At 31.5% G+C, this 26,865-nt stretch overlaps 1 protein-coding gene across 1 annotated transcript in view; it reads left to right on the plus strand.

Moving 5' to 3' along the window:
• Positions 1-26,865, plus strand: part of LOC145319778 (uncharacterized) — a 162,940-nt gene that overhangs the window by 49,414 nt on the left and 86,661 nt on the right. The window lies entirely within an intron of this gene.

Below are 26,865 nucleotides of genomic sequence, written 5' to 3' on the forward strand. Positions count from 1 at the left end.
ATTTTAGATTAATAGAGTTTATCTCAATAGTTTTATTTCATTAGCTTTTTAATGTACAATATTATACTGTAAAAATAATCTCAATCTTCTAAATCTTGTTTGCTTTGTAAAAAATAAATTTTTGACTGAATTAGATAAACACTTTTCTGATATATACTTCTGCATATCAATCAGATAACTGTATATAATGCAGGGGTCTAAAGGGATAAGACAATGGCCAATAAATTTATGTAAATCCCCAAAGAAACAAAATTATTCCTTCTGTAGATTACAATTAGCTGTTGAAACGTTTGGACACTCAATTTAATGAAGCAATTAATCAAAATTAATTAAAGTTCCCAAAGTTGATAGGCAAACGAATAAGAAAACGTTATTTTAAGAGTTTCGGGACTAGTGTAAAAAAAACAGCCCAATGGCCGCTTTCTCCCTGGATAACTATATAGAGTGTATTTAAAGTTCATACCTTCTAGCAAATATAATTCATTTTTGAGAGTTTTTCTAAATGTCAGGGATATAAAGAGATAAGGAAATGGCCTATGAATTAATGTACATCCCAAATAATGTTATACAAATTTACCTTTCTGTAGAGTACAATTAGTGGTTGAAATGTTTGCACACATGAACTAACCAATGAAAACTCAATAAAAGTCCCTAAAGATGTTAAGTCAACGAATAAGAAAACACTATTATAAAACTTTGGGGCTTGTGTAAAAACAGCTGAATGCCCCCTCCCACCCCGAGTATTAAGATTTTGACAAAGAATATCAGAGAGTCAGAGTTTCATTAGACTCATTTATCTTAAATATCAACCAATAGAATAACGGTAGCAATAATAAAGTAACTTTGCTATTAATAACTAGATAATTATTCTGGGACTAAAAATAAACAAAACTTTTACCTAAAAACAAACATAGTATACATACCATATATTTATCAGAAAGAAAGGGAAAAATGAGCTCTTTATTAAGCTAGTCCCCAAAATTTTTATAGTAACGTTTTCTTATTTGTTGTCTAAACAACTTTGGGGGCTTTAGTGAATTTTGATTCATTAAGTTGAGTATTCAACAACTAATTTTGATATGTAGACTGGTTAATTTTGTGTATAATCAAAGGTGATGTACATCAATTTAATAGTCATTGTCTTATCCCTTTAGATCCAGGTATATTTATATATGTATGCAGGGAGTGAGGGAGCATAGGTAGAATAATCTAAAAACCTATCTCCACCTTTAAATCTCAACCTACTAAAGTCATGGGTAGCTTCCCATAAAGAGCAATCGATACTAACCCCCTTGTTTTTAAAATAAATATTCCGACCTAATGTTGTAAACAAATAAACGAAAACTACCCTCTCCCATATTTTGGTGCCTGTGCTCAAAAAGGCACTTAGAGGGAAATTGCCAAAGGTGCAAACATGAGAGTTGATGGCTAGTTAGAATTAACGTCCATTGTTTTTTCCTTATCCCTGTAGAAAACTAAATAAAAGTTGTAACAGGTATGGGTGCTAACTGTCAACATACAAAGTTTGGAAAACTGGAAATTTAAAAAATGATAACAATATAACATACTGATCTTACACAGAACTAGACAAACAGAATATAAATGTATAATTCTAAACAGAATTGTAAGTAAATTTGTATGCATGAATACATGATACTATAAAAGGAATATTTTAGGACTTGATTATAGAGATGTTTCGATTATAATATTATACCTTGTTGTAATAGAAATCATTATTCCCAAAATCACATGAATAGGGTAATTATAACACATAATTAATGTTGTCAAAAAGTTTTAAAACCTACTTATTTTAAATGGCTACGGACATTGTGGACCGACCCAATGATAGAAAAGCTTCGTTTTAAAGTAATTGTACATACAAACATAATTGAAATAAAAATCAATTACAGAAGTATTATTAAATTGACAATGGTAGAATGACTTTCATAAACTTTTACTTACATAAAAATAAATTAAAATTGTATTTATATTTTTTATATTTTTTTTAGGTATGTTTAATAAAAAATAAGTTAAACCTTGATGAAATTTGCTGACAAACAACGATACGGCCAATCAAAAGTCATTTATAAAATGTTTTGATAAGAATATCGCCATATTACTTTCAAAGTATATAGCAATAATAGTTTTACATAAAAGTGCTTTGCCAAAAGGAGCATTCATTTTTCATCAGGGTTTATAATTTTTTTTGGGGGGGAGGGAGGAGGCTTTTTTTCTTAATGCGATATCTCCAAGGATTTTTTCGCCATTCAAAATTGCCTTAAATTTTGTATATATAAAACTACTTTTATAAAACAATCGTTCCAGCCCTACTTGAAGCCCATATTGACCATGAATGTTTCTAGAAAGTTTCATGTGTGACGTCATAAAAGTACATCTAACAGGGAAGGATGAGTGAAGAATTGGGAAATGAAACCACCAAAAAAGAGATGGATTTATATGTATTTTTATGACGTCACACATTACACTTTCCGATCGCCTGTTTCTAATATGGATTCGTGGACAGTTGTCCGTGGATAGGGAAATGAAAAAATAATAAAGAATTGCTTTTTAAATCACAATGAAGAACCGTTTTGTATACAATGTTTTTTAGTTAAATAATGTTCAGGGTTCAAAAATAGTTCTTTGATATGGATTTTTCTTCTTCAAATCGATAATTTCTAACGTTTAGTACTATGGAAAAAGTATTATGTAAGAAGTAACAAGGACAGGTATGTCTATAAGTAGCGCATAAACTAAAAAAATATAAGATATTTTTATTAAATTTAATGTAAATACCATATTATATAGGTTCTCTACCTCAATCGTTTGTAGTAGAATACAAAGCAGAATGATGTATGTATGTCTGTCCCTTAAGATCTCGGTAACCAATGAACCGATCGGATTCTACTCTTAAGGGAATATACCTACTGGTACTGTGGTGGTTTTAGGCGGTCCTACCCCAAACGTAAGAGTCCCAAACGTCAGAGTGGACAAACGCAAGAGTCCCAAACGCAAGAGTCCCAAACGCAAGAGTCCCAAACGTCAGAGTGGGACAAACGTCAGAGTGGGACAAACGTCAGAGTGGGACAAACGTCAGAGTGGACATTGCTTAAGTAAAACATCAGAGTCTATGCTATTTTAATTATATGACAAAAAATAGACAGTTAGGCCCCCTAGCCTGCCTAGCCGCGGGCGCTCGGCCCCCTAGCCTATAACCTAACCTAACCTAATCATAAAGAAAATGACTCTGGCTGCAGCACTCAGCACCCTGGCCTACCTAGCCGCAGCGCTCGGCCCCCTAGCCTGCCTAGCCGTGGGCGCTCGGCCCCCTAGCCTATAACCTAACCTAACCTAATCATAAAGAAAATGACTCTGGCTGCAGCACTCAGCACCCTGGCCTACCTAGCCGCAGCGCTTTAATGATTATAAAATCGAGACTCATACGTTTTACTTATAAAATGTCCACTCTGACGTTTGTCCCAAAAATCCTGCGTTTGTCCACTCTGACGTTTGTCCCACTCTGACGTTTGTCCCACTCTGACGTTTGGGACTCTTGCGTTTGTCCACTCTGATGTTTTTCCACTCTGACGTTTGGGACTCTTACGTTTGTCGTGGAACCGTTTTAGGCTATGTTCTTGGGGCGTGGGACACCCCCAACCCCCCCAAAAAATAAAAATCCCCCCCAAAAAATTTTAGGCAGTTCATTTAAAATGTAGTGGTTCCACCACTTGCAGTGGCTAGGGGCGAAGCCGCTAGTTTAAATATAATGAACTATGGTATATTTGTATGTATTCCACAGCGAAATAGTGTAGATAGTGTAGACTGAATGAATGAATGCATAGTACATACGGACACAACCTTGCTATAAAGTAGCAGCGAAGATAAAAATAAATGTGAAAATAAATCATGGTCTTAGCACTAGGAATTAAGTCGGAACTTGTACAACTCTCCATATCTCTCTTAAGTTGGGTGTCAGAACAATCCAACACAATTATGTACAAGTAGAGTCTCTCTATATCTCTCTTAAGTTGGGAGTCAGAACAATCCAACACAATTATAGACAATTATGTACAAGTAGAGTCTCTCTATATCTTTCTTAAGTTGGGTGTCAGAACAATCCAACACAATTATAGACAATTATGTACAAGTAGAGTCTCTCTATATCCCTAATAAGTTTGGAGTCAGAACAATCCAACACAATTATAGACAATTATGTACAAGTAGAGTCTCTCTATATCTTTCTTAAGTTGGGTGTCAGAACAATCCAACACAATTATAGACAATTATGTACAAGTAGAGTCTCTCTATATCTTTCTTAAGTTGGGTGTCAGAACAATCCAACACAATTATAGACAATTATGTACACAAATTAAAAAAAGGGGGGTAGTGGAGGTGGTTATTTTCCTCCCTCCCACTTTAATTTTCCTAGAGACTTATAGGGGCGAAGCCACTAGTATCTTATCTTTTGTTGAAGGATCTCGCTAACCACCGATCCTATGGTTTTCATTTACAGTGTAGCTTATCATGGGTTCTAGTAAAAGGCTTATAACTATTTTGAGGTAGGTTGCCACCACTATCTCAAGAAAAATTGTCCCTAGAAAGAAATTCCCCCTGTAATTATTTTATTTTTTATTATAAGGCTAAAATTGTAATGTTGATCGACTCCCAAGATTTAGTGTTCCATAAATGCCTCTAGAGGCATAGCAGCTACTGATTAATATGAAAGCTACAAATTCTAATGTATGAACACCATGAAGTTTTGACTTGAAGTTGTTTTGAGTGGCAAAAGGAAGAGAAAGTAAGATAGGTGGATAAAAAGTAAATAGGAAGAAAAAAGCAGGGATCGGAAGCCGCGCGTAAGCCGCGTGTAAGCCTCAGTGAAATCGTCATTTTATCACTATAAAATTTAGCTGGATGTATAAAACTGTCTCTTTAGTAGACAATCCTTCTTTCAAAAATTTCTTTTTCTGCTCACAAGCAGGTTTAAAACTGTGGCTTATGCGCGGCTGAGGCGCGGCTTCCGAACCCTGGAAAAAAGAGAGAAAATATAACTAATCTTCGTATTTTCAAAGTACTGTATATATTTTTTAGTAACAAAGCTACTTTATAATTAACTTGGTCTTTCTGTATGTCTGTCAGTCTGTAACACTACAGTGAAAAGTATATGTGTCATCTACTATTTAAGATAAAATCTTGATATAGGAAGGCTTTGTAATTTTTTATATTTCTTTTATCTACTTTTCTTATGTCATTCCTTAATTCTCTTTTGATTTCTTTTTTTTTATGGCAACTTTGTATGTTTGAAATCTATGATTTTTGTACTATACTACTAAAGTTATAAATCATTGAATCGCAGAATAGTCATTAAAGGACTTTCTACCTAGGGTATTGTAAGAGAAAATAAAATTACCCCTGCTGTATTTAAAACTTATTTGGAAATTTGAACCAATCAATCAAGATATCATAAAATCACCCAAATATTGAGTTAATGAATACAATGGTAGCAGGACAAGGTGTCTAAAAAATTATCAATGTAACGTCATAAAATGAGAGATTATTCATCTCTTTTTAGGGGTTTTCTTTCCCACTTCTCGTCTTATCTCTCTCATTTTTATGACGTCACAAGGCTGATTTTTGAGACACTTTGTCCCGCTACATAAAATTTTTATTGGTTAATGAAGTCTACCAAAAAAATATTCAGACGTCTATCTTGAACAGCAGCTGAGGAATTCACGTTTCCCTTATTTCGTTTCTTACTTAAGTTTTAATTAATTAACAAATTTACTCGTTTGTTCTTGAAAGCATGTGGAGTAAATCATATATTTCCCCTAGAACGTACAGACGGACATATAAAGTAGCTTCGTTACTAAGAACTGTAATGGTAGATCAACACTCGTGAAATAATTGTATAAAACAACAATGCACTCTTTTCATCTTTATAAACATATACACACACACACACACACACACACACACACACACACACACACACATACGCATACATACTTAAAGCAAATATAAGGTATATGCTCGAAATAAATGAACCAGGAAAAAAATTTAAATTTCTATTTTATTAGTTTTTTAACAAAAGTAGCTTCTAACTAGCTCTAACTATTACTCTTTAACACTCTATTGTCCTATATCTATATCTCTGTATATACAAGGTTGGTAGCTCTAACTATTACTCTATAATACTCTATTGTCCTATCTCTATATCTCTGTATATTCAAGGTTGGTAGCTCTAACTATTACTCTATAATACTCTATAGTCCTATCTCTGTATATACAAGGTTGGTAGCTCTAACTATTACTCTATAATACTCTATTGTCCTATCTCTATATCTCTGTATATACAAGGTTGGTAGCTCTAACTATTACTCTATAATACTCTATTGTCCTATCTCTATATCTCTGTATATACAAGGTTGGTAGCTCTAACTATTACTCTATAATGCTCTATTGTCCTATTTCTATATCTCTGTATATACAAGGTTGGTAGCTCTAACTATTACTCTGTAATACTCTATTGTCCTATCTCTATATCTCTGTATATACAAGGTTGGTAGCTCTAACTGTTACTCTATAATACTCTATTGTCCTATCTCTATATCTCTGTATATACAAGGTTGGTAGCTTTAACTATTACTCTATTGTCCTATCTCTATATCTCTGTATATACAAGGTTGGTAGCTCTAACTATTACTCTATAATACTCTATTGTCCTATCTCTATATCTCTGTATATACAAGGTTGGTGGCTCTAACTATTACTCTATAATGCTCTATTGTCCTATCTCTATATCTCTGTATATACAAGGTTGGTAGCTCTAACTATTACTCTATAATACTCTATTGTCCTATCTCTATATCTCTGTATATACAAGGTTGGTAGCTCTAACTATTACTCTATAATACTCTATTGTCCTATCTCTATATCTCTGTATATACAAGGTTGGTAGCTCTAACTATTACTCTATAATACTCTATTGTCCTATCTCTATATCTCTGTATATACAAGGTTGGTAGCTCTAACTATTACTCTATAATACTCTATTGTCCTATCTCTATATCTCTGTATATACAAGGTTGGTAGCTCTAACTATTACTCTATAATACTCTATTGTCCTATCTCTATATCTCTGTATATACAAGGTTGGTAGCTCTAACTATTACTCTATAATACTCTATTGTCCTATCTCTATATCTCTGTATATACAAGGTTGGTAGCTCTAACTATTACTCTATAATACTCTATTGTCCTATCTCTATATCTCTGTATATATAAGGTTGGTGGCTCTAACTATTACTCTATAATGCTCTATTGTCCTATCTCTATATCTCTGTATATACAAGGTTGGTAGCTCTAACTATTACTCTATAATACTCTATTGTCCTATCTCTATATCTCTGTATATACAAGGTTGGTAGCTCTAACTATTACTCTATAATACTCTATTGTCCTATCTCTATATCTCTGTATATACAAGGTTGGTAGCTCTAACTATTACTCTATAATACTCTATTGTCCTATTTCTATATCTCTGTATATACAAGGTTGGCAACTCTAACTATTACTCTATAATACTCTATTGTCCTATCTCTATATCTCTGTATATACAAGGTTGGCAACTCTAACTATTACTCTATAATACTCTATTGTCCTATCTCTATATCTCTGTATATACAAGGTTGGTAGCTCTAACTATTACTTTATTGTCCTATCTCTATATATCTGTATATACAAGGTGGGCAACTCTAACTATTACTCTATAATACTCTATTGTCCTATCTCTATATCTCTGTATATACAAGGTTGGTAGCTCTAACTATTACTCTATAATACTCTATTGTCCTATCTCTATATCTCTGTATATACAAGGTTGGTAGCTCTAACTATTACTCTATTGTCCTGTCTCTATATCTCTGTATATACAAGGTTGGTAGCTCTAACTATTACTCTATTGTCCTGTCTCTATATCTCTGTATATACAAGGTTGGTAGCTCTAACTATTACTCTATTGTCCTGTCTCTATATCTCTGTATATACAAGGTTGGTAGCTCTAACTATTACTCTATAATACTCTATTGTCCTATCTCTATATCTCTGTATATACAAGGTTGGTAGCTCTAACTATTACTCTATTGTCCTGTCTCTATATCTCTGTATATACAAGGTTGGTAGCTTTAACTATTACTCTATTGTCCTATCTCTATATCTCTGTATATACAAGGTTGGTAGCTCTAACTATTACTCTATAATACTCTATTGTCCTATCTCTATATCTCTGTATATACAAGGTTGGTAGCTCTAACTATTACTCTATAATACTCTATTGTCCTATCTCTATATCTCTGTATATACAAGGTTGGTAGCTCTAACTATTACTCTATAATACTCTATTGTCCTATCTCTATATCTCTGTATATACAAGGTTGGTAGCTCTAACTATTACTCTTTAATCCTCTTTAATATTTAATTTTCTTTCTTTTGTTTGTGCACTAAACTTTGCTTCAAACTATTTTCTCAAAATCTTCTGGCTATTGTTTAACAATATATAACCCACTTATAATACAATTGTTAAATAGTTACAAGGTCAATTATAACTATAAGTAGCGCAACAATTATAAGCTTTTAATATTTGGTTATTTTCAGAAAGCTTAAGAGATGGGACAATTTATGTATATCAAAGAGGATAAACAAAATTACCCCTTCTGTAGATTTAAATTATTGGTTAAAAAGTTTAGAAACTGTTATTTTGTACCAACCAACCATAAAAGTTCCCAAAGTTGTAAGTTGGCATATGAGATAAATAGTTGACTAAACTTTGGGTACCAGCAAATATCCCAATCCTTTGTTTAAGATGGTAATAAACATTAGCAAGGTGGTTTTAAGAAGGTTTTTTTTGACTGCAAAGGAAAATGGCAGTAATTCTCCTTAGTTTTGACAGAGCCTAAAGTTTTAGAGTTATATAGTGAAAATACACTCACGTACTCATACAATTATACATTCCCATATACAGGCACACACACATACAAGGGGGGTGCTTTCCACCAAAGTGACTTTCGAGCAAAGAAACGCTTTACCTTAATTTTAATAGAAATGAAAATTAAGGGGGGTTGATGTATTTTTTTCTCTTGCAAGGGGCGTTAACCTTGCAGGTTATATTCCAACGTTGCCCTAACCGTAGGGGGCTACCCAGTACCCAATATTACCTAACTTAACCTGACCTTATTCTCAATTTTGTTTCAAAATAAGAGGGGGTTCTGTGCGACAAGGCACTTTGAGGGAAACCCTAAGTGTTTGTTGAAAATAAAAAACTTTGTTTTAACAAACAGCTGAGAATCAAGACCTATCATAGAAATACCCTTTTTCTTAAAATAAAATTTAACGACACTTAGACAAAAGCAAAGCATTTGATGATGTTTACTCGAATTTTTTGTTTTATTTTCTCCAAAACTTCTTTGTTTGTTATTTGATACTTTAAAAAGGGGAAAGTTTTAAATGACATATATTTTAAGTTGAATTACACAAAGAATAATCTAAATATATGGTTATTTATAAGATATCTAGAAGTTTATTTAATGTAGATTTTCTTTGATTGATTGAAAAATTTGTATCGCAATAAATCTGCATAAAGTTTGTGAGGCTATGTGAATAGTTTGTGCGAACTAGAGAATTGCATCGTTTTGGCAAACCAACCAATATTTACTGTCAGGAATCTAAAGGGATAAGACAATGGATGATAAATTGATGTACATTCCCAATCATGATACACAAAATTACCCCTTCTATAGATTAGTATTAAAACTTAATAAAGCAAATCCCCAAACTTGTTAAGTCAACGAATAAGAAAAATTTATTCTTGAATTTTGGGGACTTTCGTAATAAACAGCCCATTGTCCCCTCTGTCTCTGATTTACTGTATTGTTTACGCAATATTTCTCTAGAACATCTAGAACCAAATTATCTTATTCAGTATGTGGTTTTATTTACATTATTGTATTAACATTCATATTCTAGAACTACTATAACACAATTTATTATTTGATATGTGGTTGTATTTACAATATTGTAAGGACATTAATCTTCTAGAACTACTAGAATATTATTATTTATTTGTTATTTATTTTTATTTACAATATTGTATAGACACTATTTTTCTAGAACTACTAGAATATTATTATTTATTTGTTATTTAGTTTTATTTACAGTATTGTATAGACACTATTTTTCTAGAACTACTAAAACATGATTGATTATTTTGTATATTAGTCTATTTACAGTGTTTTAAGGATACTATTTCTTCTAGAACTACTGGAATATAATTTATTTCTTGGTAAGTGTATTTTTTCATAATATTGTATTGACATTATGTCTTTAAAACTACTAGAATATTATTATTCATTTAGTATTATGTGGTTATATTTACAATATTGTAAGAACACTTTTCTTCTAGAACTACTAGAATATTATTAATTTTTTAGTATTATGTGGTTATATTTACAATATTATTTACAGTATTATTTGGATACTATTCTTCTAGAACTTCTAGAATATAATCAATTATTTACCATGAAGTTGTATTTAGAGTATTGTAAAGACACTATTCCAATAGAACTACTAGAATATGATGTATTAGAAGCTTTTTAAAGTGTCTCAAAAAATCAGCCATGTCACGTCATAAAAATGAGAGATTATCCATAACTTTCCCACTTCTTGTCTCATCCCTTATTTTTATGACATCCCATGACTAATTTTTGAGACACTTTGTAAAGTGTCATAAATTATTTGTGGTTATAAATGTGGCTGTACATAGTATTGTATGAACACTATTCCTCTAAAATTTCTTGGTATGTGGTTATATTGTATGGACACTTTTCCTCTAGAACTACTAGAACACAATCAAATTAATTGCAGTTCAACCAAAGTTTCCTATTAACTTGGGTTCGGCTTTAAGAATAAAAGGATATGTAAATACATAAAATGAATTTATTTTTCTTATTGCATATTTAGGATGAAAAATATGTCCCATACCGCAACAAAAACATATGTATCGTCTGGTTTGATCCATAAATAATCCATGAAAACATAATAAATTTTATACAATTAACTAGAGAGCCTAAGGGATAAGACAATTTGGCCGATAAATTGATATACATCCCCAATGATGATAAACAAAATTACCCCTTCTGTAGATTACAATTAACGGTTGAAACGTTTTATACGTTGTTCTTACTCAATATTTATCTGATTTTTCCTGATTCTTATTACTACTGCGTTACTTATCCCATTACCCCTGATTCAGTTGCCCTAGCCCCACTAGTTCATACCAGGGAGGGAGGGGACATTGGGCTGTTTATTGCAGTAGTCCCCGAAATTTTATGATATAGATTTCTTATTCCTTTGACTAACTTTGGGAACTTTATTTGAATTTTGATTTGTTGGTTAAGTTGAGTGTCCATACATTTCAACAACTATTTGTAGTCTAAAGAAGGGGCAATTGTGTGTATTACAATTGGGGATGTATATCAATTTATCGGCCACTGTTATATCCCTTTAGACCCCTGGTAGTTCACACTGACTTGACTTCATATATTGTTCTTACTCAATGTGTGTCTAATTTTCCCAAGAGATTAAATAATCGCAGGGATATAAATGGATAAGACAAAGGCAAATGAATGGATTCACATTCGCAATAATGATACACATATTACCGCTTCTGTAGATTGCAATTAGTGGTTGAAACGTTTGGTCACTTAACTTAATGAACCAACCAGTCAAAATTTAATAAAATTTGTTGAGTTAACGAATAAAAAAAAGTTGTTTTAAAACTTTGGGGACCAGTGTAATAAACAGTGCAATGTCCCCTCCCTCCCTTCAATAAACATGTCCATACATAACGTATTTATTATTTAACACCTTTATATAGGTCATTGCATTCTTCTTTATTGTAGTACTACCTTCGCGCTTTTAAGATGTTCTTAAACAATTGTTTTCTCCATTTTAGAGAAGCTTCAAATATGTTTATTAACTCTTATGAAAAGCGAAGCTTTTCTATAGTTAGTGTCGGTCCTTCCGTCCGTACGTCCGTCCGTCCGGCCGGAACAGATAGCTTTTTTCGTTAATTTAGGCATGTAAGAATTGTCCTATCGATTTCAAACATTGCATGGTGATTTCTGTAGTAGTTAGATACGATTTGGAAAGCGTAGCAACTCTATAATCATTAACAGAATGTTCGTACGTCCATTTTAGATATGACAATTTTAAACTTTGTTGAAAAACTCAAAAAATACATGTAATGTTTAAGGACATACTTACATTTTTAGTCCTTGATTATAGAGATGATTCGCTTAAAACATTATATTTACTTACAGTTTTCTTTCGACTTCTATACATTTTTGTTCTGATTATTTAGTTCTGACACTCCATAATTGTTAATTTTCGTTTGTCCTACAGTTTCAGAGCTTCGCTTGTATTTATTTTTATTTTAGTCCTGAGATAGTTTTAGAGATTTCCAGTATGGCCTCGAAACCGTTAATTATCGGCTACTTAAGAACCAGTTCTCATCCAAAATGAAAAATTAAAAATTGGTCTTAAGCTTATAATTTTACATTTGAATTTTCGCGGAAAGCTGTCTATAATACGATGCGATAAATAACTATGCTTCCCCTTCCTTTCCCATAGAATATAGGTCCAAAGATGCTAGGGGCACAGTCGCTAGTTTTATACATAATATTTTAATTCTAATTTTTTTATGTATAGAATTGTCCTTCATTCAAAATACATACTATAATAGAAACTATCGACCACGCCCATGACATCTAGGGACTATTTAATTAAAGGTTTGGACAGAAAAATTAGCCTTTTATTATCCTAAGATTTGAATTTAAAAATAAACCAGGCTAAAACCAGGAACCTCTGTGAAACTTCCCTAAAATTGAGAACTAAATCTATTCAGTAGTTACCGAAATCTTAAGCTACAAACAAAAAAAGTTACTACTTTATATAATAGGATAAAGAGATTTCTAATTTTAAAGATATAATAGGATTAAAATATTACGGTTAAAAAGCCATTTTAAAATTAAGATAGATAATCCCTTTTAGGAAATGTTTATTTTAGTTCTTTTTAAATATTATCCTCTGGTATTTACATAATAAGATTAAAAGATCCAATTTATGTGATTAAATTATTTAAATTTGAATATCTCTCTCTTTCTGATTTTACAAACATTAATGTAAACAAGAAAGATTATGTACAAACCCAATGATGACGAACAAAATTACACCCTCTGAAGATTAAAATTATTGGTTGAAAAGTTTGAACCAACCAAACTAAATCTAATAAAAGCATCCAAAGTTTGGTAATATCCTCTTAGAAATATTTTTTTCAATTTTGAAATTTGTTGAAAAACTGCTTGATTCAGAATACTGTTTATAGATTGGACATACTTACATTTTTAGGACTTGATTTTAGAGTTAAAAAAGTAGAAAAATCAACATTCTGGTAACGGTTATAGAATTGCTACGCTTTCTAAATTGTACCTCACTACTACAGGAATCACCATGCAAAGTTTGGAATCGATAGAACAATTCTAACCTATTTAAATTAACGAAAAGAGCTATCTCTCTGTGACGGACTTACGTACGGACCGACCCCAATTATGAAAAAGCTTCGCTACTCGAACAAAAGAGAATAAAACCATTTTAAACAAAAATATAAACTTAAAATTTGAAATAACTTAAAAGCATATATGTAATATTGTTATTCATTGTAAAATTCCCACTTGACTTCTATTTGTTGAGTAGTTTATGGTCCCTTGGTGGGGAAAATTTATTGTTTCAAAATAAGAAATACCTTTATATGTACATATTGAATGCAATATAACGAGGGTAAATTTTCCACCCCTTAAAATATTTTTTTTTACTTTTTCTTTTAAAATCTAAAATAAGAAATTGAGTTATCAAATTCGACTCCCCCCTTCTCAAGTATTCCTAGAGGCCTCTAGGGGCGTAGCCGAAAGTTAGTAAATAAATTAGTAAATATTTTTGTCTGTAGCTGTATATAGTTTTCTACGAGAATTAAAATAAAAATCATAATGTTATTATTTCTAAATCTTAAAATTTTTCTTTTAAATATCCTGGAATAGTTATTTCTCGCATCGTACTATAAACAGCTTTCCGCGGATATTAAATGTACAATTATAAGATTAAAACCAGTTTTTTTTATCCCCGAGGTGCCGAGGGCACGGGGTAAAAAACTGATTTTAATCTTATAATTGTACATTTTTATATTCGTAGAAAACTGGATATAATACGATGCTAGACATATTTTTTTCGTATGGATGAGAACCGGTTCCTATCCAACGGATTCAAATGAATACGAGTAAAGCTGTTATTTATACAATGCGATTTATTTTGATAGTTTTATAAGCATTCCCTACCTATAAAAAGCCTCATCGTAAAGGAGAACCTAATCGGTAGATAGTCAGACATCCTGTTACTTTTATCTAGAATAAAACTGTTCCATGCATTTAAACCATTGACAAGATTCAAAGTGCCTAATTTTGGTTGTAGTATCAATAGCATTACCATGTATATACAAGCATTTCACAGTATTTAAGTAACTAACAGTTAGTCCTATACACTAGGGCGGGTTGATTTCCAACTTTTTTGGAATTTCACATTTTTTCACATTGGCAAGGGTTACTGGGCCTATATAAAACCCTGTGAAACTTGAAACAGGTTTTTTAATCCAAAAACAACGGGCGTGCGGGGGGTATAAAAAGTGCCCACCCCCTTATAAAACCAAAAATTGAAATTCCTTCAAACACAGAAATATCAAAATGACTGCATTGAAATGCTGATTATGAATCTGAAAACCGTTTTGAAAAATATTGCTCCTAGTTCGAATAAGAGCTCATTAAGTACCTAAAAAAGCTGATTTAGTCAAAATTGTTCATTTTGGTAGGTTATTTGAAAATCATTTCAGACTGAATCAATATTTTTCAAAATGGTTTTCATATCTGTAATCAGCATTTTAATGCGGTCATTTTGATATGCAACATGCCTGTGTTTAAAGGAATTTCAATTTTTGGTTTTATAAGGGGGAGGGCACTTTTTATACCCCCTGCGCGCCCGTTGTTTTTGGATTAAAAAACCTGTTTCAAGTTTCACAGGTTTTTATATAGGCCCAGTAACCCTTGCAAATGTGAAAAAATGTGAAATTCGAAAAAAGTTGAAAATCAACCCGCCCTACTATACACAGGGATCTAAAGGGATAAGTCAATAACCGATAAATTAATGCATATCCCCAATGATGATACACAAAATTACCCCTTCTGTAAATTACAATTAGTTGTAAAAACGTTTAGACATTCCACTTAATAAACTAAAAATTGAGTAAAACAAATAAGAAAACATTAATATAAAACTTTGGGGACTAGTTTAATAAACAGCTCAATGTCCCCTCCCTTCCTGTTACAATTTCTATTGGTAAAAGATGTGTAGAGAGGAGCAGAGAGAGAGGGGACAATGGGCTGTCCCCAAGGTTTTATAATAACGTTTTCCTAATCGTTGGTTTAACAACTTTGGGGACTTTGGTGAATTTTTGGTGGTTGGTTTATTCAGTTAACTGTTCAATTGTTTTAACCAATAATTTTAATCTACAGTTGAGGTAATTTTGTGTATCATCATTGGGAATGTACATCAATTTATCGGGCATTGTCTTATCCCTTTAGATCCCTGTATACAATTTCCATTGGCAAAGATGTTGTGAGAGGATGGCAATATATATTGCCAGGGATATGCACACTCTACCAAGGCAATTTGCACTCTTTATTTGCCAGCTAGGCAACTGGAGAATATTTGTAATTAAAATTAGCAAAAATAATGATATTTATAACCAGGAAGTAAGGGGACATTGGGCTGTTTATTACACTAGTACGCAATGTTTTTATAATAATGTTTTCTTCTTTGGTGGCTTAACAACTTTTGGGACTTTTATTGAATTTTAGTTGGTAGGTTTATTGAGATGAATGTCCAAATTACTACAGAAGGGATAATTTTTGTGTATCATCATTGGGGATGTAGACCAATTTATCGGCCATTGTCTTATACCTCTAGATCCCTGCTATGATAGAATTAAAAATATAATTTTCTGTCATTTAAATTAAACTTAGGAATTAAGATTATCATTAGGCCTTTTCAGAAACATTTGGTTTAATTCCAAATACTTTTTGCCTAAAAAGTAATTATTTCAGGTTATAGTAAAAATTAACCAATATAATTATAATTTGATGAAAAATAATTAAAATTCGAGCTATGCCTATTTTTCTTTTGATAAGTAGTTCTTACAAACCAAAAATATAAACCTATTAAAAATAGCAAAAGTATAAATTATATGTTTTTAGAGATGAACAAATTTCTGAAAGTTTTTTATCTGCAGACTAGAGGACATATGATAATGGATTTATTATTACTTGGATCTTTATCTTTACCTCTGTATTGTATTAACGAACTGACCAATGAGTGATGTCCATGTTAGCAACCCAAATTGGCGACAGTTTTTACCCTGTCATAATATCCACGTACATTCTATATCCATTCATATAAAGCATTGCTTTATAATTACAATTAAAGTTATTTAAAACAAATATTTCTATAGATCTAAATAATCATTATGCTATTGTTACTAAATTTTGTCGTAGTTCTGTGTGATAACCTTATACAAGGTAAGAAATTAGCCAATGAAAGGAACCAAATGCAATTTTGTATATAGTGTTCATAGAAAAATACACGAAAAAAGAAAAAGCAAGTTTTGGCTATATTCTCAAAAAATTGTATTTTATCTAGGTATTTTAAGTGTTCTGAATGATGTGCTTTAGGGGGAAGCTTTTTATTTGCCTTATATTGTTTAAATTTATACAACCTTAAATAATTCTATTAGTTCATACTGATTTTTTAGATAATGTATTAAATTGGATAGGACATGGCTTTTAATCAGGCACAAAACACATTTATATACTGTGCAAAAAAACAAATTTTAAACATTTATTTTTTTAAAAACATACCAATTCTTTTATTTCTGAGTACATCAAATAGAAAAAGTTTGGTAAACTAGGGCGTCCGCTTTTTATTAATTCTATGCCTACATACTTTTTCCAAGGGATCGTCAGTTGCAATACAAAAAAGCATTTTTAAAAACCATAGAAAAGGGTTAAAGCTGGGTATAAGACATACTGAAAAATCATGTATTAGACTGAAGTTTATCAGAATATTAGTTAAATTAGAATATAAACCATAAAAATTAATCTCTGTTTTTACGGCCTGTGTCTCCTGCCTTTTAGGGCCAATACACATGGAACTTGATTTTTCATTTTTCTAGCCGCGTAAAACTGTTATTAATAATATAATTATGAGATGCAATAAAAAAAATGTCAATGCTATCAAAGCTGTTGTATATTTATAACAACGGCTTTTGGCGGTTGCGGCAGCAATTCTTTTAGTTTTATTAGAGCGGCAAAAACACACAAATTTCTCCTACTCTTTAGGAATATTTATATTCATAACATTTTTTTTCATATTTCCTTTTTTCTTTCATACAAAATATATATGTCATGATTTTTATCGAAAGTCCTAAATGTTAAAAATAAAGTAGAATTATGTATTTTTGTCCGTTGGAAGCAAAAAGATCTCGGTAACTACTAGAATAGGTAATTCTCTACTAGTCCTGATATGGTTTCCTTTAGGAAGGATCGCCTTAATCAACAGCCAAAAGTCTTTAAAAAATTAAAATGTAGTGAAAAAGAGAAAAACAGAACGCAATTTGCAATAGTAAAAAAAAAAAATTTTAAAATAAAAAAAAATAAGAGGCTTAAAAGAAGGATAAAAGAAAATAAGAGTAATTTAAGGAGATAATGGACATTGGGTTGTTTATTACACTAGTCCCAAAAATGTTATACTAACGATTTCTTATTCGTTCGCTCACTAACTTTGTTAGCTTCATTCGTACATTGAGTGTCCAAACGTTTCAACTACTAATTATGATCTACAGGAGAGGTATGTTTGTGTATCATTATTGGGGATGTACATCAATTTATCGGCCATTGTCTTATCTCTTTGAATACCAAAAAGAAAGAGATAGATAGAAGAAAAATAGAGAAAAAAGAATACATAACAATATAAAAAAGGTACGCATAAAAAAAGAGAGAAAAAAAAGAGGATCAATATCTCTAAAGAATCCAGTATTGACAGAATCCTCCGATACAAATCTGACAACTGACAAAAACAATCTATTCAATTACAGCGCAGCCACAGCAAACCAGCACATTGGATTTAGTATATGCGTGGATATATTAACAGGGGAAAATTAGTGTCGTCAATTCAGTTTGCTAACATGGAACTCATTTATTGGTCAATTTATTCTTCCAGCAAGAGGTGAGGGGATAGGGTAATGGAGGTATCTTTATATAAGCCAGCTGCCAGCATCACTTTTTCAGAGTAAATGAAAATCTGGTGCAACATCCAAGTAATAATATATCCATTGCACCAGCCCACACAATATATCTTGGTCAAACGAAAACCTTTTTTTTGTATTTTCCCGTATTTTTGCATATTTTGCGAACTTTTGCGTTTGGAATTCTTAAAAAGTAATTTCGTTCTTAAATTTTAATGACTGAAAGACAAACAGACAGACATCATATTACTAATCATATTTTCAATACAAACGGACAATTCCTTAAAACTTTATGAAATGCGTTTTAGAATAAATTGTTTATGTATTTAGTATTTGTTCGATGGTCCCTAAATAAATCTATTCATTTGAAATTTAATAACAATTTCTCAATAAAAGTTTATTCGAATTGTAAAAGAAATGTGAGATTTTTGATAGTGCATACTAGCGGTTACGCCCCTAGGGGCCAACTATGTTATACGGAGGATGAAAGTTATTAAAATATTAAAGGGTGGGGGACTTTTCTTACTCCAAAGTGGCTTCCAGCAGTTTCAGCCAATTCAGGTAAATTTTATGAATAATGTTCTTATTTTTCCTTATATTTTCTTTCTTTTATTCTACATAAAAAAAATGGGTGCTTACCGAACTTTAACCCCCCCCCCCCCCCCTCCATGTTTGAAAAAGTGGGTGATTTTTTTTCTTATACTCCTAACTCCTGCAGGCTAATTAAACTTAATATAAACTAACCTAAACTAACCTGAAGTAATAAATAAACCCATTTTTACCTAATTACAATGAAGGAAGAGGTAGGTTTCGGGTGAAATCCGTAAAGGTTATGTGTTATAAGTTAAACACAGTAGTAGAACGATAAAAATTTATGTTAACTTGAAAAATATTTTTTGGTCTATAGTTCTTTTCAATAAGAAATACACATATTTAGTGAATATTATCGTTCTACCACTATTTTTAAGCCTTAAAACACATACCTTTACGGATTTTACCAGAAACCTACCTCTCCCTTTATTTCATAATCAGTGAGGGGGGTTTATATGCTCGACTAGGACCTTTGAGGGAAACCGCTGAAAAATTGTGTTCAAAATGAAAAACAACTTACTCTCTCTGTCCCTTGATGTCAAATTTTCTCTGATTTAGATAGACAAAAAAATCATAGACCTATCATACAAGTTTTTTACTCTTTAGTTCTTCAAATTATTTTTATTTTAGTTGTTATAGACAAATAGATTATAGACCTATCATACAAGGTTTTTACTCATTAGTTCTTCAAATTATTTTTATTTTTATTGTTATAGACAAATAAATCATAGACCTATCATACAAGGGTTTTACTCATTAGTACTTCAAATTATTTTTATTTTAGTTGTTATAGACAAATATATTATAGACCTATCATACAAAGTTTTTACTTCTGGGATCTTCAAATTTGTATTTTTATTGTAATAGACAAATACATCATAGACCTATCATACAAGGTTTTTACTCATTGGTTCTTCAAATTATTTGTATTCTTATTGTTATAGACAAACAGATTATAGACCTATCATACAAGGTTTTTACTCATTAGTTCTTAAAATAATTTGTATTCTCGTTGTTAGAGGCAATTAGATCATAGACCTATCATACAAGTTTTTTACTCATTAGTTCTTCAAATTATTTTTATTCTAGTTGTTATAGACAAATATATTATAGACCTATCATACAAGGTTTTTACTTCTGGGATCTTTCAATTTTTTGTATTCTTATTGTTATAGACAAACAAATCATAGACCCATTATACAAGGTTTTTACTTCTGGGATCTTCAAATTATTTGTATTCTAGTTGTTATAGACAAATATATTATAGACCTATCATAGAAGTTTTTTACTCATTAGTTCTTCAAATTATTTGTATTCAAGTTGTTATAGACAAATAGAATACCTTAGGTTAAGTTTAATAAATTTATGGTAGCTCCACATTGTTAGGGCTCGATGAGTAATCATACCACGTAGGGTTTATGTAAAAGAAAAAAAAAACACTAAAGGCTCTAATTAAACTCTATTATCTTCATCTTATTTGTCCCTCTCATTCACTCCTACACTCTCGCTCACTCTAAACCAAAGTTTTCAATGACGTCACAAGCATAAAACTTTTCTTTGGAAGATTTTTCAGTTTTTTGTGTGTGTCGTAGAAATTTAGGTAAGCGTACAATATACGGATTTTAACAATAGTTTTTTTTTATATGTACGTTTTTGGATAGTTTATAGATTATTCGACTTTGATTTTTGTTGCAATAATATATTTTAATTGGGTTTATTGATTTAATTAATTGTATAAAAGATGAAACATTTATATTTCTAAAAACAAGACCGAAAACGGTCATAGATGTGCTGATGTATACGTATACAATATAATTTATACAAAAAAAATTTGTTTTGACACCACCAAAAAGGGATTATGAATATAAAAAAATTGAAACTCTAAACATGAAAATATAGTTTTGTTCTTATACATATAAAAGTAAAAAGGTCTGTCTGTCTGCCTGTATTGAAGAATCTCGTTTACCTTTAAACTGAAATGGTTCTTTTTACATTGTAGCTTTCTGGGTCCTGGGAAGTTTTATGGCGATTTTGGTGGATAATAACATCAAAAGAAATTGCCAAAAAATACCAATAAAAAATATTTTCAAATTCCTGATGGGCGACTCTACTGTATCTTGTTTGACCTACCTCTAAATACAAGGGTTTCCAAACTTTGTTTTTAAAACTACAATTTAAAGTTGGGAGAGGGGTACGTCAACCCCCCAACCACCTTAAGGGAAAAAAATAGCTTGTTCTAAATAAAAGTAGATAAAAAAAACTTTATTTTGCAATATAAATATTTTATAATCTAGTACAAACAAATATTTAATATTTTATAAGAAATTAAATTATTAATTTATATTTTGATTCAAAATTGGATTCAATGAAACATAAAATATAAAAAAATTAATATTTTATCTTATGAAATCCCTTTTTTCTTTTCAATTTTCCGCCATTTTTTTACAACATATTTAGTATTAATACAAAAGCTTCTAGTGGCTCTGTATTCTTAAGGTAATATGAATAACCTAAAACCCTCCTAAGATTTAAAATTACTAGTTTTAGATCTTGGAGCCAACCCTAGACATTTATCAAGCTTTCCTAACATGGAAAACTCAATCGGTTTAGTGGTTTGCGAGATCTAATTAATATTATAGGATTAACTAACACTAACATGCAAATTAAACATTTTATTTTATACTTATAAAAGTTTTTTATTTAAAAATCAAAGTAAATCAAAATCAGAAGAAAGCATTGTGAAAATTCTGTAATGTTATATAATAGCTGTGCTTAAAAAGAAATAAATTTGTCATTGTAAAGGAAAGACCGCACCGCTCATTGCATTTTTTCTAGAAATAAAAGAACAATAAGTCATTATCTGTTTTAAAAATAACATTAGCAAAAAAGAAAAAAAATCGGTTAAAGAAATCTCTATTAAAATAACTTAAAAGTACAAAGTAACAAATTTAGGCAACCCTCTTCAAAAATTTCAAATTTTAATAGACAGACAGGCGGAAAGATTTATTTGTAGAGTATATGTTCTTTTTATCAGGAAATCTTCTCAAAAAATATTCTATATTTGTTTGAAGAAAACAATTATGGGGTATAGTCCCTTTCGTTGCAACGCCTCTTGAAGTAGCTTTTCCCCTATTTCTAGCCCCGGCGGGGGGCTCTAACACTGCGGGGCAATCAAATCATCTAACCCAACTTAAACTAACATAACCTAAAATAATCAAAAGGGATTATACTCCAATTATTTTTTCTTTAAATAAAATTTGTATGTCCATTTAAATTTTCTCCATTTGCTCTTTTTGGTGTGTTAATATTTGCCTAATTGTATAAACGCTCCCAGGAAGCAATCTTCTTTTCTAACTTTGATTTATAACCATGACAATTGAACATAGGGTGTTCATTCAAAAGTGTGAGTAAAATAAAATGATTCATAGCAAAAATACATTTCGTATATATTGTTTCATACTTTATAATTCTAGGGGTGTTGGGGAGGGGGAAATTTAACCCCCCTATTTCAAGTTTTCAAACAAATTTTTGGTAGTGGATATACCCTCCCCTAAAATAGTCATAAACCTTCCCTGGATCTAAAAGAAGCTTATCTGTAAAGGAGAACCAGTTCGGTTCGGCGGTTAATGAGAATCTTCGGTACAGACAAACAGAAAGAGTTCTTGTTACTTTATTATAAGGATGTCCGCATGAAACGTTTTGGGAGAAACGTGTTTCTCGGCTCCTATTAAAGATAGAAGGCTGAAACTTTTTGTAAACATTCCTATGAACATGGAGCATAATTAAGTAAAACGCAGCAATCGCGGTTGGACTGCTTTTAGGCAGGTTTTTAGCTACTTTGCCAGTCTTGTTTTTTTTTCGTTTGATAGAAACATGCAACATAAGTGAAGCAAAATAAATTTATTCTTAAGAAAAGAACGCAACAACTTCTGCTTGTTTCATATTTATATCATTTTTATTGTAGCGAAGCTTCTTTATATTTTACTTTGTCTGTCCGTAAGTCACTCCGTCCGTAATTGTGATATTATATTTTAGATAGATGGCTCATTTTCTGGCGAAGAAAGACTTATTTCAAGCTTCCATACTTATGGATGTTGTCATTCTTTTTTTATTCATTGTATTTTTCCTCTTAAAGAAGCATAAACTAAAATCAATACTCGAGTACTTGACCCCTTACCTCCTTATTTTACATAAATTAAAAATAATTAAGAGCCTTTTTTACTATGCCTAAACCCAACGGGGCCTATATCTGCCGTGCTCCAACACTGCAGGGCCACTCAAAACTCAATATACCCTAACCTTATTTGGTCTAAAGTAATAGAATAACAATCTACGCCCTCCATAATCTTAAGTTTATTTCAAAGATATAATCGGGGAAATGCAATGCATACCCCCCAACAAAAAAAATAAATTTAAAAATAAAATCATATATTGGGTTGAACTTCTTACAGAAGAACAATTTTTTGGCGATTTTGCTGATTACTGTAGCAATAATAAATGTTTAATACTAAAATAATTATTTTAGGTAAGTTGGACTAAAACAAGAAAGTTGATAATCTCACAGTAATGGATTTATTATAATTTGGATTATACATCAGTTTATCATTTACTCTAACAAAGTAAAACTTGTAGCTGGCTAAAATAACGATTCCCAATCAACTCACTTTAGCTAATAACTTCCCTTCCTACTGGATGAACGAAATGATCAATTAGTGATGTCCAAGACAATTTTCCCTTGTCATAATATCCACGTATATTGTATATCCATTATCTAAGAAGAAGCAGCTGTGATGTATAGTCCCTTTCTTCCTGACTTGAGAGCAATGTATGTATTTTGTATATTAGCTTTTAGTTCTTGTGTCAACCGTTTCGGAGCAAGACATTGCTCTGCAACACGACACGAACATAAAAGTGAACAGTTGTCTTAATATTAATATTATTATTGTATGTTAATCTTGTCTTGAATTAATACACTTTATAAGAATATTTAGCTGTTTGTTCTTGCTATTACTACACGTCATTTTGGCGCAGTCGGTAGGATGAATCTATAGCTCAGATTTTCTTTTAATTGTATTATTTCTTTGTTTTAGTTTTGTTCAGGAATTTTTGGACGCCATGAAGGTGGACATTGAGTATTACAGGAAGTTGTCACCGGTGGAGAAGGAGGAGTATATGCTCGAATTTATGGTCTCGTTGCAGGGTGATATTCATTCCAATGGGGATATGCTGGCTAATCTGACTGGACGAGTGGCGCCGCTGGAGGCGAAAGTTCAGGATTTGACGGATAAGGTTGATACTAATAGTGCTGCGGTTACTGGACTGGCTACTCGGATGGACGATTTAGAAAATCGTCTTGAGAAGGTGGTAGTGCCTAGTGTTGATAATGATATCAAAACCGAGAATGTGACAGTTGTGGATGAGTTTATGACTGGCCAGCAGCGAATTCTTGAAAAGATTGCCCAGCGGAATAGTTTGAATGATCAGCAGAGTGGTTCGAATACCCAGCAGAATGGGTCGAATAACCAGCAGAATACCCAGCAGAATGGGTCGAATAACCAGCAGAATGGTTTAAATAACTCTATGCCGTGGCAGAGGACGGCTGGCGGATATGGAGGATTTGGAGGATCAGAAGGTTAGGGGGGGGAGAGTGTATAGGTGGAGAGGACCAGGTAACAGTCAAGGAGAGGGTGAACCAGGTCGAACCCCTGGTGAAAGAGAGATATGTGATGGTTAAGAACACCATGTCACCATTCTGTCCATTGAAGGACACCACGACACCATCCTGTCTAGTGAAGGACAACATGTGGGTGGAGGACACCAACATAATGTCCAGGGAAAGATATGTGCCGCCCTGGACATGTACTATGTTGGTGGAGGACACCATGAAAGGGGAAAAGGTGCCGCCCTGGACATTGCAGGACAACATGTGGGTGGAGGACACCAACATAATGTCCAGGGAAAGATATGTGCCGTCCTGGACATGTACTATGTTGGTGGAGGACACCATGAAAGGGGAAAAGGTGCCGCCCTGGACATGTATCAGCAGGGAGAGAAGGATAGACATGTGTTGTTAAAAAATTATCCTTTTATAGTTTGTTTCTACAGGGAGACAGTTGAGTATTGTTAAAAATTGTTAAAAATGTATTCTCTCTATCCTTTTATAGTTGTTTCTACAGGGAGACAGTTGAGTATTGTTAAAAATTGTTAAAAATGTATTCTCTCTACAGTTTATTCCTTTCTACAATTTGCAGGGAAGCAAGGATTACATGTATTTCTTTCTATAGCTTATTCAGGACAGACGTGTATTGATTAAACAAATATTTCTTTCTACAATTTGCAGGGAAGAAGGATTTTCTCTACAGTTTTGGATTGTATCAACAGGATATACATGTACTACGGCCTACGGCGATTTGACGGCGGTGTGGCGGCGATCGATTTTTGTAGTTTTGCAATTAAGATATCTATAATTGAATAAGTATTGTATCTGATAGATTTGACGGCTTATAAAAATGTATAGAAGTTGTGCTTCTGGAAGTATTTCTATTTAGGAAATAAAACTCGCAGATGTTATGTTGACATACAAATCATAGATTATTTGTGGAGCAACTTTTTCTAGAATGAACGAAAATTTATCTGCTATTGTTATATCCCTGTATATTACTGATTTTACTCGATTTTTTGGGAATGAACGTCAATTTATTTTCCATTGTTGTATCCATTGCTAATAAATGTAGATCTCTGATATTATTCGAATTAGTGGGATAAATGTTAATTTATCTGCCATTGTGGTGTCCATGCATAAGGTTAGAATGTATAACATATAATTTGGAAAGCGCTGACATTGTTTAAATAATAAAGAAGAGAAACGAAGCAACTCTATAAAGTTTGTGATGGAAAATAATTTGATTTATGGTAATTATTTGAATTCTGGAAATATAACATTTTGTTAACTATTGAATACGAGTTTATGAGATTATGTTATTATGAAAATCAAAATATATGCATTTATTTTTTTTTTGGTTTGTTACACTGGAATTGGATATTTGGATATATTTATTTTTGTTTCAGACTATTGTGGTGTCTAATAGAGATAAGAATAATAAAAAATTGAAGATGGATTAATTTCAACGAAAATAGGAATACAATTTTGTAAAATTGTTAATGGAAGAAAATTGATTTTATTAAATGTTAATATCGTGATTTTATGAAAATTGGATAAAAATTTGAAATTAGATACTTTAAAAAGTATTAGAATTTTGATGAAAGGCTGAAAATTGTTTTAAAAGTTGAGTCAGTTATTATGGTTCTAAGTATTTAAAAATTTGAAATTAGATACTTTAAAAAGTATTAGAATTTTGATGAAAGGCTGAAAATTGTTTTAAAAGTTGAGTCAGTTATTATGGTTCTAAGTATTTAATTTTAAAACAATTATATTGCGGTTTATGTATAAATAAGAGTAAAGCTACTCTTAAGTTTATATGAATGGTAACAAAATATTTTGAATATGGTTAAAATGTGCTATGAATAATAACGATTGTACTTGCGTGAAGATAGATATGTGATCTTTGATCTGTGATATATTATTCATAGTACGAAATTTCTATTATAGATAGAACAGAAATTTTGTTTGTTTTGTTTTTGAATTTACGTTGATTTGGATTGATACATACTTGTCATCATGATCAGTAGAATGTGATATTTGATTAATGGCGATTTAAGATTGGAATGCATAACTCAGCAAAAATTTTTAATGAAGCAAAAATTGTTATTCAGTATTTGATTATGATGTGAGATAGAGAGAGAGAGAGAGAGAGAGAGAG

Source organism: Acartia tonsa, chromosome 1, assembly GCF_053477335.1.
Source record: "Acartia tonsa isolate MP-2025a chromosome 1, ASM5347733v1, whole genome shotgun sequence".
Classification (NCBI taxonomy): domain Eukaryota; kingdom Metazoa; phylum Arthropoda; class Copepoda; order Calanoida; family Acartiidae; genus Acartia; species Acartia tonsa.